Source organism: Topomyia yanbarensis, chromosome 3 (assembly GCF_030247195.1).
Source record: "Topomyia yanbarensis strain Yona2022 chromosome 3, ASM3024719v1, whole genome shotgun sequence".
NCBI classification, from domain to species: Eukaryota; Metazoa; Arthropoda; class Insecta; order Diptera; family Culicidae; genus Topomyia; species Topomyia yanbarensis.
The window spans coordinates 41,078,845-41,091,895 of record NC_080672.1 but is presented as its reverse complement, the minus strand read 5'-3'; positions in this window follow the sequence as shown (position 1 = coordinate 41,091,895).

Genomic DNA, 13,051 nt, shown 5'->3' with positions numbered 1-13,051 from the left:
TCAAAAGAGTATAAATTTAGCTGCTACTTTTTGCAACCTTCTGAGTTAGAGGTCATTGAAAACTATCATTTTTATTTAAAAAAATGATCGTAACTCGATAACGAAAAATGATATCGATTCACATTCTTCAGCAGAAATATGCGCAATGAAAAGTACTAAAATTGCTTCATAGAGAGTATGAAGATAGACTAACTATTTAAAAAGTTATAGTTAAAAAACTGACTTTTTCAGAAACACCCTAAGTTAAAGAATAAAAATAATTATAACATGAAAACCGATAGTGCTATAACTTTGATTCATTTGAAAATATTAACTGAAAAACATTTTTCTACAACTTTGCTGACGTAAGTACCTTGCTATACCATTTTGTTTGAAAAATAATTTTTCGAAAAGAATGTTTGAGAGGACCACCCTAGCTACATTTTACTTTAAAAGAAAGCGAATTTAATCCCCAAAAATATTCTCTCAGACATAATTTCTCTAAAATGAGCGGTTTGGGAGTTATTGATTTTTGTACCGAAAAATCGCCCTTGTGACCCATAGTGCCCCGGAGGGATTCAGAATTTTTATTTAAACAGTGAGCAGATACATCCCGAAGGGATGTTGAGATAACAGAACGCGAATACCCCAGAAGATATATTGGCATTCAAATATGGTTTATAATTTAACTGGGTTAGAAACAATAGCAATAGGTTCATCTATGTATGGAGAATCAAAAATCCGGATACTGCGGGGTAGTTCCATATCAAATGAAATGAAGTTCCGTAATCGGATTCACAAAGATAACACGAATAATACTCAGCACGCTGAATAGTAGCTATGCGAAAATTGAGTTTGCAATGTCCAGTCAGTGCCCAGACTAGAATACTGAAATTATTTTTGAAAAAAAGCAACAAATTTTTTGACATTTTCGGACTCACATCAGGCAGAAAAGTTTTTGTTTGATCGCAATTTTTCAAACTAATCTAATGGTTGGCATGTTCAGACGCAGCTAAAGAGCGAATCTTGTACTTTATCCAACTCATCGACACTGGTTGAACTTATTCTGGATCAACGGAGTCAGTCGCAGCGTCCGCTCTATTTAATTTATCCGCCCATTCATTTCCAGTAATATCGGAACGATCGGGTACCTATAGAAGGTAGATAACATTTGAAATGATTAGTTCTTTGATTTGAGTTCCACATGTGAATACTAATTTCGATCTAGAATCTATCGAAATAAGTGCTTTCAAGGCAGCCTGACTATCAGAGCAATAAAAGCGTCTTTTACTGCAAATTTTCAGTTGAAGTGCCGATGTTGCGCCACAAAGAAACGCGAAGATTTCTGCTTGGAATACGGTACAGTATTTACCAAGCGAATGAGATTGGTCTAATTTCATTTCACGACTATAAACATCGCCACTGACTCAGTCCTTTAACAAAGAACCGTTACGCCGTATATACCAAGCAAGTATATACTTATCCCAATTAATTATTTGGAGCCACAATCTTGTATGCCTAGTTGCACGATCTATTGGGTTACTGTTCCAGAGCAAAATAAATGTATCACGGTATGCACAAGAAAGTGCCTCTTGTTTCAGAGAACCATATAATGATTTTATGATCACTTTTCACTGTTAGAGCATGTACTTTGACGCGAGATGCATAGTTACCCCGGTCTAAATACTATAGTTCATTTTTACTTGAGGTTTGCTAGGGCTATTTTAAAGTTTGTTCCGCCAAAAGTCCGTTTCTAAATAACCCGAAAATTCAAGCAGCATTCTGCAATGTATTCAACTTATCTTATTTATCATTTAACATTTTATTAAAACAACCATCTCATGCCAATTTTTTTACTGAGAAAAAGCATACATTTGATATGTATCGGTCAAAATCTACTTTCCCCGCAAACTTATTTCAATCTCCACTGAAAGACGGTGACCAATTCTATCCATTGTCCAAAAAATCACCACAACTCAAGAAATCAAATCTCTAACCTCCACAAACGTCCAAAGCTGGCATTATCCGGCTGTCACCATCAGACATCCTTCCCTGAAAAGCCTAACCCCTGTCCCTGCGGGTTGGGGGAACCCCAACCGATTTCGATTTCCGCTCCAAAACCAGCTAAACACTATCCTTTTATGTTCAATCCCAAACCGGCTAAACGCTTCCCTCCCTCCCACACTCGAATCCCACTACTATCGGGATCATCACTTCAAGAACATCGATGCATCATGTTTTACATATGCTCGAAAACGGTTCCAACAACAAATCGGTGGCACAGCCCATACAAGTTTCACCAAATTTGCACATCTTTCCGGTCCGATTGCTCAAGGTCGACGTCCATCCCTTCGCAAAACGGACTAGAAAGTGAAAATTTACCCCGAAGGCAAAAGGACATTTGGTAGCTCTTGTCCAGCAGCCAGTGCGAGGCGTAGCTCAACCCGAACTTTATTATAAGGATTTTTTGATGTTCTACCAAGTGAGTGGCTTTCCGGTTGGTGTGATGTATGTTACAGGGTCGGAGTAGGTTTCGTATGTTGTAGGAAACAATAACTAGGTAGGCGATTTGTCAAATTGATAGATTGACATATGGACAGATTAACTGATTGACAAATAGATAAAATATTGCACTTACCTTAAAAGACACCTGTCCTGTCACAACGCACTTCACTTACTTCTGATTATGACTGAAAGTCAAATTCACTAGCGCATCTGCACATTGATGTACCGTCTAGAAAAAAAACACAACCTTGAAAGACCTAAATCCACCCCACAGATCATGTTCACCACCATGTAGTCCATACAGTCGGTCGATATGAGTGTGATTCAATAACAGCAATATAAAATAACAATTTATTGATATCAATCCTTTCTTTTTTGCCGTTGATCACCCTTTTTTTCACATCTTCTAGGCATATAGGCATTAGGCCCGATAGCGGGAAAAGGGTCACGGTCGGGGTGAAAAAGTCCTACAAAAGACTTGATGTGGGTGCTCAATATGCGAATTGGGTTCAAGGGTTGATCTATTGCCAAATGTGAGGATGTTTATGCTTTGCCAGTGAGAAAGAAGCAAGACGAAAAAAAAGGATTCAGATGAATGTCAGCGGATGGCCATAATTTACTCCGGTCAAGAGTTAATGTATGGAAATGGGTCTGTGATTGGGACTGGCTGAAGGATTGAATTCCGGAGCGACGAACCTAGGCAGGGCAAGCAAGGGATCGTTTACCGGCAACTTGTTCAACTGAGGGTAGGGTTGAAAGGGGTTGATTTGGAAGCAATTAAGAATCGATAGAAAAATTTCGGAATCGACTGAGATTTTCATCGTTCCTTTTTGTGTTGTTCTACCAGTTCCACAAATTGGGCAATATAATCAATCAACACGTTATCGACGGTTGTGATTGATTCGATTTATGAGCTGATAAATATTACTCCATTAGATTGGCAGCTTATAATTGAATTCTGGTGCATTGCCGATTATATAATTTGTCAAACCGCGTACGGAAAAAGAAATACCGTTTTGAGAACTCCTACTGCTAATTTCTCACTTTCTCCTCGGACGAATATTTTTGGACAATTCTTCCAGTAAACGCAAAAAATGAAGGACACAACCCCCGCCGCGTGATCTGTTCTAGTTTTGTATCACCGGATTCCTGTAAGCAAGCAAAAAAGACCAACGAAGCAGCTCAAAAAAGAGAAACCTAAACTTTTAGCTACTTCTTGAGGTCGGTCGTAAAAACTGTTATCCCGAAGGAAAGCAGAAGCCTTCCCGGGTGTGGAAAGAAGAAACCGAGAACGGACGACAAAAAGTGGCCCATTTTAAATGTTCCGGAATAATTTTCTAATTATTTTACTACACGCACAGCCATTCTACTGTCAGGGTGTTTGTGTCCGTATGCACGTCCTTGGAACCGATATCTGAAGGGTTGTAAAAACCTTGGGCCCTTCTCCGATGGCCCGTACCTTTTTCCCGAGGGTTTATGGTTTATTTGCTCACAATTTATGGCCACAACTGGAGCAGCTTGCAGGCTCTCTGTCGTAATGTTGGTTTTGCGAAAAACGTTTCTGAAAGTATTGCAAAACTGCTGAGAACCGATGAAGAAGGGAACACGACGAAGGGAAGATAGAACTGGTAGAAATTTGCAAATGTTTAACTGTTTTTGATGACCCTGATAAAACTCAGGGTCGACAGCAATATGATGGTCAGAGGTCGAGCATAAAAAAGTGATTTATGTTCAAGTTGAATGTGTATTGCGCTTGCAAGTGGGTATGCTTTACAGTTGTGACATAACGGTGACCGATTAAGAATTATTGAACTCCAATAATCCCATGGTAGAATGTGTTGGACTTTCTATGCCCTTGCGAAAACAGGGTTTCCAGAAAACGGGATCGAAACGGTCTGTTTCTCTAGCATCACTCTGCGCTCGCTACTCGAATCTTGTATGTTCCGTTCAAAGCGCGATATCGTCTATAATGTTTGGACTACAGTAAAATTTATCACGTACAATATTATGCCAAAAGCACTTTTTACGGTAAAATTGCCAAATTACCAAAAAAATTGAGAAATTTATTAGTAGTTCATTGATTCATGTACAGAACTAGGGTGACCATACCAGGCGAGGAAAAATCTAGGACAGTCAGAAGCCTATCCCTCACCCCACCGTATAACTCTCTCGTGTTTTGCGAAATACTCTACCAGTTTTCAGCAGACGAACTCTATCAGAACGTCTTTCGTGAGAATTCGATCACCGAGCACTTTTCAAATACACACACACGTTTCTTGTTGTACCACAAACGGATAAGGTTTGAAGCAGTTGTTGGAAAAATTTGCAATCTTCAATTGAGTGGATGAGACGAAATATTTTGTGATCATCTGTCTGCGAAGGACGAGAAAGAAGTCCAGTACTTAATACACGTCATTGAAGTAAAGCAGCAACATCAACGGTCCCAACTAGCGTCCCTGGGTTATTCTTGATGTAGAAGTAAATGGGGGTGCCTAGCAATCTCCAACGATAACAATCTAAACAACTGCAGAACTACCGTTAAATCCAAATTTCTTCATTTTAGTGATCGTTATATCGTGATCCACTCAATAAAAGCGGCAGATAGGTCGGTGTAATTCATTTTAGCACAACGTTTCATACTTCCTTTTATGTAGAATGTTAGGCATGGAAAATTCAACGTTCAGACGTGAAGTTGATCGTCAATTAGGTACTGCTTGCATTGAGCCTGCAATGGTTCCATAATCACTAGCTCCAGTAAAATGAAGTTAAATGAAACCATTCACGATAGTTATTGATTTCACACCCATTTCCTTTTGTATGGCCGGAAAACATGTTCTCGGATTTCTAGCAGTCACTGGAAAGGGATGCTCAATAGAAGCGGATTCACTAAACCGTCGATTAATCTTTTTAGTGGAGTAGAATGGAGTCAAATATGGGGCAAGTATGGGGGTCAGGGCATGTTATTGCAGAGGTCACTCGTGTTGCGTGAATTAGATGCACGGTAGAGAACATCGTTGACGACTGTCATTTCGGCTATTACCTTGGATCAACTGTATTAGTTACGATGTCGTTTATGTTTCCGCGTGTCTTTCGTCCTCAGTACAGTACATTTAATCAATGTAAAGAAATGTCAAGTGAATTTTTTCTGACGTAAAAATTAAGACTGAATACGAGCATTGTGTTGTTTTTTTATATTTTTGTATTTGAAAAAATACGGATATCAACATGAAGCAAACGCTTGGGGGCACGATAGGTCAGTCATTTGGGGGCACTATAGGTCACTAATATGATGTAAATTTGAATTATTTGTGCGTGATTTCGTGCGACAAACGCCAAAATGAACTGCATTTGTTCAAGATGACGCCAGTATTCGATCAGTCTCTAAACAATTGAAGGTTCCGTTCGAAACATTACATGCTCGTGTGAAAGGAAAGTACTCGTCATCAATGTTCAGTTCACTCTCAGTTGTCGTTCGAAACACAAGTCCTACCTCACGGCGTAGAGCCAACGAACATCGGTCGAAGTCGACAACAAAGAATCTTTTGTTTCTACATACAGTGCGTATTGTGTAAATCAAAATGTGTGATATTCCAGGCCTGCCTTTGTTAGTTAACACGGTTATGATTGACTTCAAGGAAAGTTTAGTCCGCCCATCGGTGAGCGAAGTTAAACATTTGCTGAAACATCAAATGAAACTCGATATAAAGGAAATATCCTGCATACAAATGCAACATGTGAAAAATGCAGTACTGTTAGTATTCAAGCAGTTATATATGGCAGAACGTTTCGTTTCCGAACATAACCTGAAACACATTTTAGAGCACGGAAGTGTTAAATTTAAGATTCCCGTGTACATTGCCACTAACGAAGTCAGTGTACGTCTGCACGATTTAGCTCCGCGTACCTCACTGAGCTACATTCAGAGCAACATGTCTCAATATGGAGAAGTACTTGGGATTCAATTTGACTCATGGAGAAATTTTTTTCCTGGTATGGATAACGGAGTTAGAGTAGTGAAAATGCACTTAATCCGCCCTATTCCATCATTCATCGCCCTTGGTCAAGGCACTCTTTATCCAGAAAGAACACTATGTACTTATGAAGGTCAACTTGCCACGTGTCAATTTTGTGAACAAACTGCTCACTCACTATCCACCCCTTGCGTGGATGCTGCTAAGAAAAAAGGGACATCTGCTGGCGGACGCAAACCACAATCATCATTTTCAACTATACCAATTGCCACAACTACAGCACAACCAGCTACAGCTATACCCACCACAAACCCACAAAAATCGAATAACGCCAACAAACCTTCGCAACCAACAACGGACACCCCCAGTTTTTTTAAATCAACTACCAGTACCACAAAACAAGTAACAAATGATAACAATGAGTTTACGATAGTAACTCGTAAAGGGACTAAAAAGCAAAAAGAGATTGCTACCAATACCATTACCAGTGACGATAGTATGGACGAAGATAACATCCTAGAAACAAGCAAACATGATGATTCACAGTCATTATCGGGTGACACTGCAAACAAATCAAGGAAAAAGATTTCTGCGCGCACTAGACTGCGTGGTGAAAATCTAATTGTTACACAATAGCTTTTTTATATTTATTTTTGTAAATATTAAAACATGTAATTCTGGCTCTGTAAAGCTACCAGCAATGAGCCGTGTCAAAAAAACGATTTAAAAAAAATGAAAGCGCTTCTCATATTTCGCGTGAAATAACAATATAATAATTTAAGGTGTTGTTGAAGTAGGTAATCGAAAATGAAAATGGATCAAAAAAATGCTCCAAAGCGCAAACGTGATCGTCGCATAGCTAAGCAACCACGTGAGCCGGAATACACAACTTCAATTCCACACTCTGGCGACGACGAGGACACCGAATAAGTCATTTGCAAGTACAAAACCAGACGCAGCTGCTGAAAAATATGTTATTTCAACATTTCCTTCCGAGGTTTCATGATTTTTCACATCATTGCCACTTCCTCGTTTATTTACCTGAATGACGTCAAGATTGCATTCATTATTTGTGTCCGCGCCGGGACACTCTCTTCGACAGCTGGAGAATGCACAAACCAAAGCGCAATTTTCTCGGATGTGGACTGCATGGAAAACTTTTCCAATTTAATTCTTTTTTGAAGGAAATTTTCAAATTCGATACTTTGTAGTGAAAAATTCAATTTAATTCTGTGCTTGGTCCCGTTCGGATGAAGAAGAATGATGTGTGTCACGATTTCAACTTTAGGTAGGTATATTTGAACTAAACCGCTAAACGGTTTGATAAGAATTGATAATTTATTGTGAGTATGGTGTGCTTTTATAGTTGTATGCTACCTAACATGATACATTCGTTGAATATTGTTTTGACGTCTGTAGACGGGATAGCTTCTGATAGATGTATCTAATTTGCTGACGTAACATACCGGCCACCAATGGAACACTAATTTCCATTCGAAATTCAAAATATAAATAATTTACAAAATATATAATTCACAATTCATTCTTAGGCTAAATTATAATTCATTGTCCCCTGTCGTTTTCGCTATATAAATCTGCTCCTCGTCAGGTTCACCACCGAGGAAACTGGAATCAGTAGCTGAATCTGCAGTGGTGTCGTTGATAGGAAGGTGGCACACCTTCAAAATCGGTGACTCGAGCGAGGGCAAGTTGTCGTCCTTCAAAAGCCGACGAATATGTTTCTTCGTACGCTGCTGTAGTTGATGGAGGTAATCCGTTGACAACAGCTTCCAAAATTGTTGACATTTACGTTGAATTGCTTGCCACAACGAAAGTCTGTTGCACGGAACACTGGCTAGGTCGGGCTCCGAGATGGATTGGGTGCTGATCCGGCCAGAAAAAGTCCCGGAGTAAGAACGTCCAGATCAATGGAGTCCTCAGAAACAGCTGTTAATGGCCGAGAATTTGGCACAACGACTCGGCGGAGGTGATGCTTCTGTGCCTCCCATAGGCAACCAAATGTAGGAGCACGAGCGGGTATAAAGTGAAACGCCACAGTGACTTCCACGCAAAACGACATTATTTTTTCTCGTTGCTGTTGGTTGAGGAACTGCTTCAGGAGTGCTTGAAGCTCCCGTTCAGCCCCGCTGAAGTTCATAGCATTATCGCAGTATACACTGATTGGTTTGCCACGGCGAGCCACAAAACGTTCGAATGCAGCGATGTAGCCTTCGGTGCTAAGATCGCTGACTAGCTCGAGGTGTACGGCTTTCGTAACCATGCAGACGAACAATGCGATGTAGGCTCGCGATGGTGGAATCGGTTTGCTTCCTCGTACAGCGTACTTGATCAGAACAGGCCCACAAAAATTCACATCTGTGTTTGGGAAATCCTCGGGCTGGTGCCATGCGGACTTTGGGGAGCTGGCTTTCAGGGCGGGATTGCACTCGGTAGCATTGTATATAGGATCTAACTTTCTTTCGTGCCAGGTTACGAAGATTTAGTGGCCAAAAACACTCCCCGATGTGGGCGATCATCAACTAAGGGCCTGCGTGCATCAACTGCTTGTGAACCGAGTCCAAAATAAGTTCGGTAAACGGATACACTGCTGGGAGTATTAGTGGATGCTTCCGCGTGAATGAATAGAGCGATTCATTTAACCGGCCACTAACGCGGAGTGCGCCTTCATGGAGAAAAGGATGAAGTTTGTGTACAAGAGCAAGTTGTTGAGGAAAGCATTCGGATTGGATTGTAACCACAAGTCCAAATACTGCACGAGAGAGTTCATCAGCTGTTAGATATGGCGATGAAACCGGAATCGTGCCAGACAATTTCAATCTACAACGTTGAATTAATCTCCGACAATAAGCGAAAATTCACCACAATCTCGTCAAAGATGAATATAGCTCAAACAGTGAGCAATCTGGGTTTACGACTGGACAAGCAACGGCAGCAACCTTTGGGCAAGGTTTCTCTTCAAGAGTTTTCGTTGGAAATTTCGTTGCATCAAATTAGGTAAAACTATCCGGCCATTCCGTCGGTTCCAATGTTAACCATGGTGAACCTCACCACCACAGGGATAGGTTGAAGAGGTCGCTGGAACTAGTGCCTCGGGAGATATTATCCGCCGGGTTCTCTAAACCGGCGACGTGATTCCAGGTGCAATCGTCGGTGATGCGTTGGATCTCCGCGATCCGATTCGCCACAAAAGTCTTTTACTTGGAGGGTGAATTATGTAGCCAATGTAGCGTGATCATAGAATCAGACCAAAAAAAATGCATCTGCACCAACATTGAGACTTTCAAATAACTTGCAGTAGAAATGGCTGAGGAGAACAGCTGTACAAAGTTCTAAGTGAGGAATAGTATGGTGAACTGGAGCCACCCTAGATTTGGCTGTGAGAAGACGAGCTGTGACCACCCCGTCATGGCCAACACTCCTAATGTAGATGCGTGCTCCGTAGGCACGCTCGCTGGTCTCGCAAAACCCATGGAACTGAATGTTGTTTGCTGAACCTGGTGCCTTCACTAGACGTGGAACAGAGAAAGATTTCAGTGCAGTTAGATCGGCTCGATAATTCTTCAGGAGCGGTTCCCAATGGGTCAAATAACTTGGCCATTTCCGATGCCACTACTCGCTTCGTAATGGGATAATCGGCAGAAAAATCCAGAACTTTGAATCGAAACGAATCCGATTCGGGATACCACAGTAGACCAAGAGTATTCATGGAATTTTCGGTTCCACCGTCAATCTCTAGAACTGATCTGCTGGCTTTTAGTTCCTCAGGAACGTGGAAGAGTGTTTCGAAAGAGTTTGACGACCATTTTCTCAGCTCAAACCCTGCGGTGTCAAAAATATCCTGGACTCCACATTGAAGATTGACGGCTTCGTGAACGCTGTCCGCACCACTCAAAAATTCATCTACATAGAAGTCCTTTCCGATTTTCGCTGCTGCATCATCTTCTTTTTGCGAATAATCGAATGACAGCTGTTGAAGGCAGCCAGTTGCCAAATAAGGAATCCGTGGAATGCTGCCAGAAAATTCGCTGCAAGATACCATCATGAGGATGTATCCAAATTTGGCGGTACATCTTGGTAATGTCCGCTACTATAGCAATTTCTCGGATTCAAATCCGAACCACAATAGAGTAGAGATTTTCTTGTACGGTTTGCCAAGCCATAAGGCAATCATTCAGAGAGATTCTCGCAGAAGACTCGCTGGACCCATCGAAAACCACACGACATTGTGGATGGGTCTTGTCTGGTAACGAATCTACGGGAATCATATGCCCAAGCTCCAAATACTCGTGCATGAAATCACAATATTGACCCTTCAGGTTGGGTTTTCTCGCTAATCGTCGCTGCAACCAATGAAATCTGCGAAGTGCAGTAGATTCTGAGTCGCCCAGTTGACTCAAAACTTCTTGCTTCTTAGGAAGTCGCACGACGAATCGGCCAGATCCATCTCGGGTGGTGGTTTGGCAAAATGCTCTTCACACTCATAGATTCGATGCGGTTGACTGGAAACAGGACAGCGACAAGGTGGTTGTGCTGCTCGGTTGAGCGGGATGGACGCCAACACCACGGTTGTACGTAATCGAGGCTCGGTTAAGCGGTGGTGATGATTTCGATCGCATGATCGACCCTTCCTTCGAGGCCAATGGAGTTAATATCCGGCTCGCAGGACCAGGAAAATGTCCACGCCGGGACACTCCCTTCGACAGCTGGGGATGCAAGATTTATTTGAAACGGCTCAATGCGTTAGTACAACTGAGCCGTGGGTCTTTTAATTTTTTACAATAAGTAAAAAAAATGCTAAGAATGTCGGTCTGCCAGATCTTGTTGACGCAGTTTGCTGCTACGTGTTGAGAACCTTTTCCTTGGCGGTGAAGCCACTTGGGAGTCATTCAGTCTGCCTTCTCTCGCGTTATCGTTCCCGTCCATGTCATCATCGGTACTGCTTTCTTGCTGTTCACGATCAGAGGTTCTAATTTGTTTCTTGTTCTTAAAGGTCGCTGTTGTAAATCTGTCTTCATTGGTATTTGCTTCTTTATTGGCAATGCTAGTTGTTGGTTTGGGAGCGGTTCTCGTGGTCGTTGTACCTGCATTATTGGTTAATTGGATCGTTGTTTTTGGTTTATCTGAAGGTGTCAGTGGCTGCTTGTTAGAGTTGGCTGTAGTAGATGAGTTTTGACTAGTTACTTCGGCGCATGTTTTTCCGTAGTGGGCTGTATGGTTACAGAATTGACAGTTTGGGGTCTGCCCGGGATATGTGATTAGCGTTGTTTATAGGTCTTATAGGTCACGCCTTCCTTCGGTGATTTGCATTCGATAGTCATGTAAGAAGGTATTGGTTTAGTCACTCGCATCCTCACAATACGAACGCCGTTCGGAATGCCGGTGAAAAAATTTCTCCAGATGTCATTCGTAATAGTTTCTACTTCTCCATATTGCGACATGATTCGTTTGATGCAATCTTTCCTAGTGCGCGGGGTCAACTCATGGATACGCATGTCCACCATGTCGTTTTCCATATGCACGGGATCTTGATTCTGGTGTTATTAAATTCGACCTCGTGTTGCATGTTGTTCTTTGCAATGAAGTTCTCTGTCTGTTCTAAACTTCTAAACGTGATGCAGCTGCACGTACGTAACTTCACCGAGATTAAGCTCCATTTTAACATTGTCTAACTTCCTGAACTGTGGGTCTAACACGAGTTTTATTAAAATCGATCGAAATCGTGTTATCTCGTAGCACGGGCTCTTTTGTTTCATTTGGCAAACTCATTTCACTACGCATCCGGGGGCAACGATACAATTTGTTTGTGCACCGATATAGAACAAAAGCTGGCTTGATTCACTGGTGCCTATAGCCTGCTATAGCGTAGCGATTTTTTGCGTCTGCTTTGTGCCAGGTCAGAAGATAGACTGAAATTGCAAACTTCTCGGGTGTGGACTGTGTGGAAAATTGTTCCAATTTAATTCTTGTTTGAAACGGATAATCGGTCATCGCACCAGGAAGATTAGTTTAGTTGAATATCCACTGCACAAAGAGTGACTTGCATATCAGTGTGGAAAATATCCAAGATCACTCCGGTTCACGATGTTATTTACAAGATTAAAAAGGCCTTCTCGCTCAAACAATCCAGCCCGGGTGTATTTCTAGATATTGTGGGTGCTTTTGACACTGTGTTCATCCAGCCTATTATGCAAGCGACGCGCGGTCTGCATGGTGTCTAATTGGATAAACGCAATGCTTAATAATCGCATTAATTATTCGTCACTAAGACAGGCAGAGATAAGGGAATTGAGTGAATGTTCAGCGGTTGACATTGTTCGCCCTGAGCCCGCCCTACCACTTTCGACAAGTTGGATAAGAAAAAAAAAATCCAGTCCTGGGCTTCGTTCGAGCTCCGCAAAAATCTACAAACGTGTCGCCAAACAAAGGCGTTTCTAGAACAACCATTCTATGTGATTTCGAAAAGTCTACATTTTTCTAAACTTCACTGTGGTATGCTGACCAGGGCTTTAACCGGCCAATGCAAACTCAATTATCACATGGAAACTATTCAGAACGCTGAGTCATTTTTATGTGAT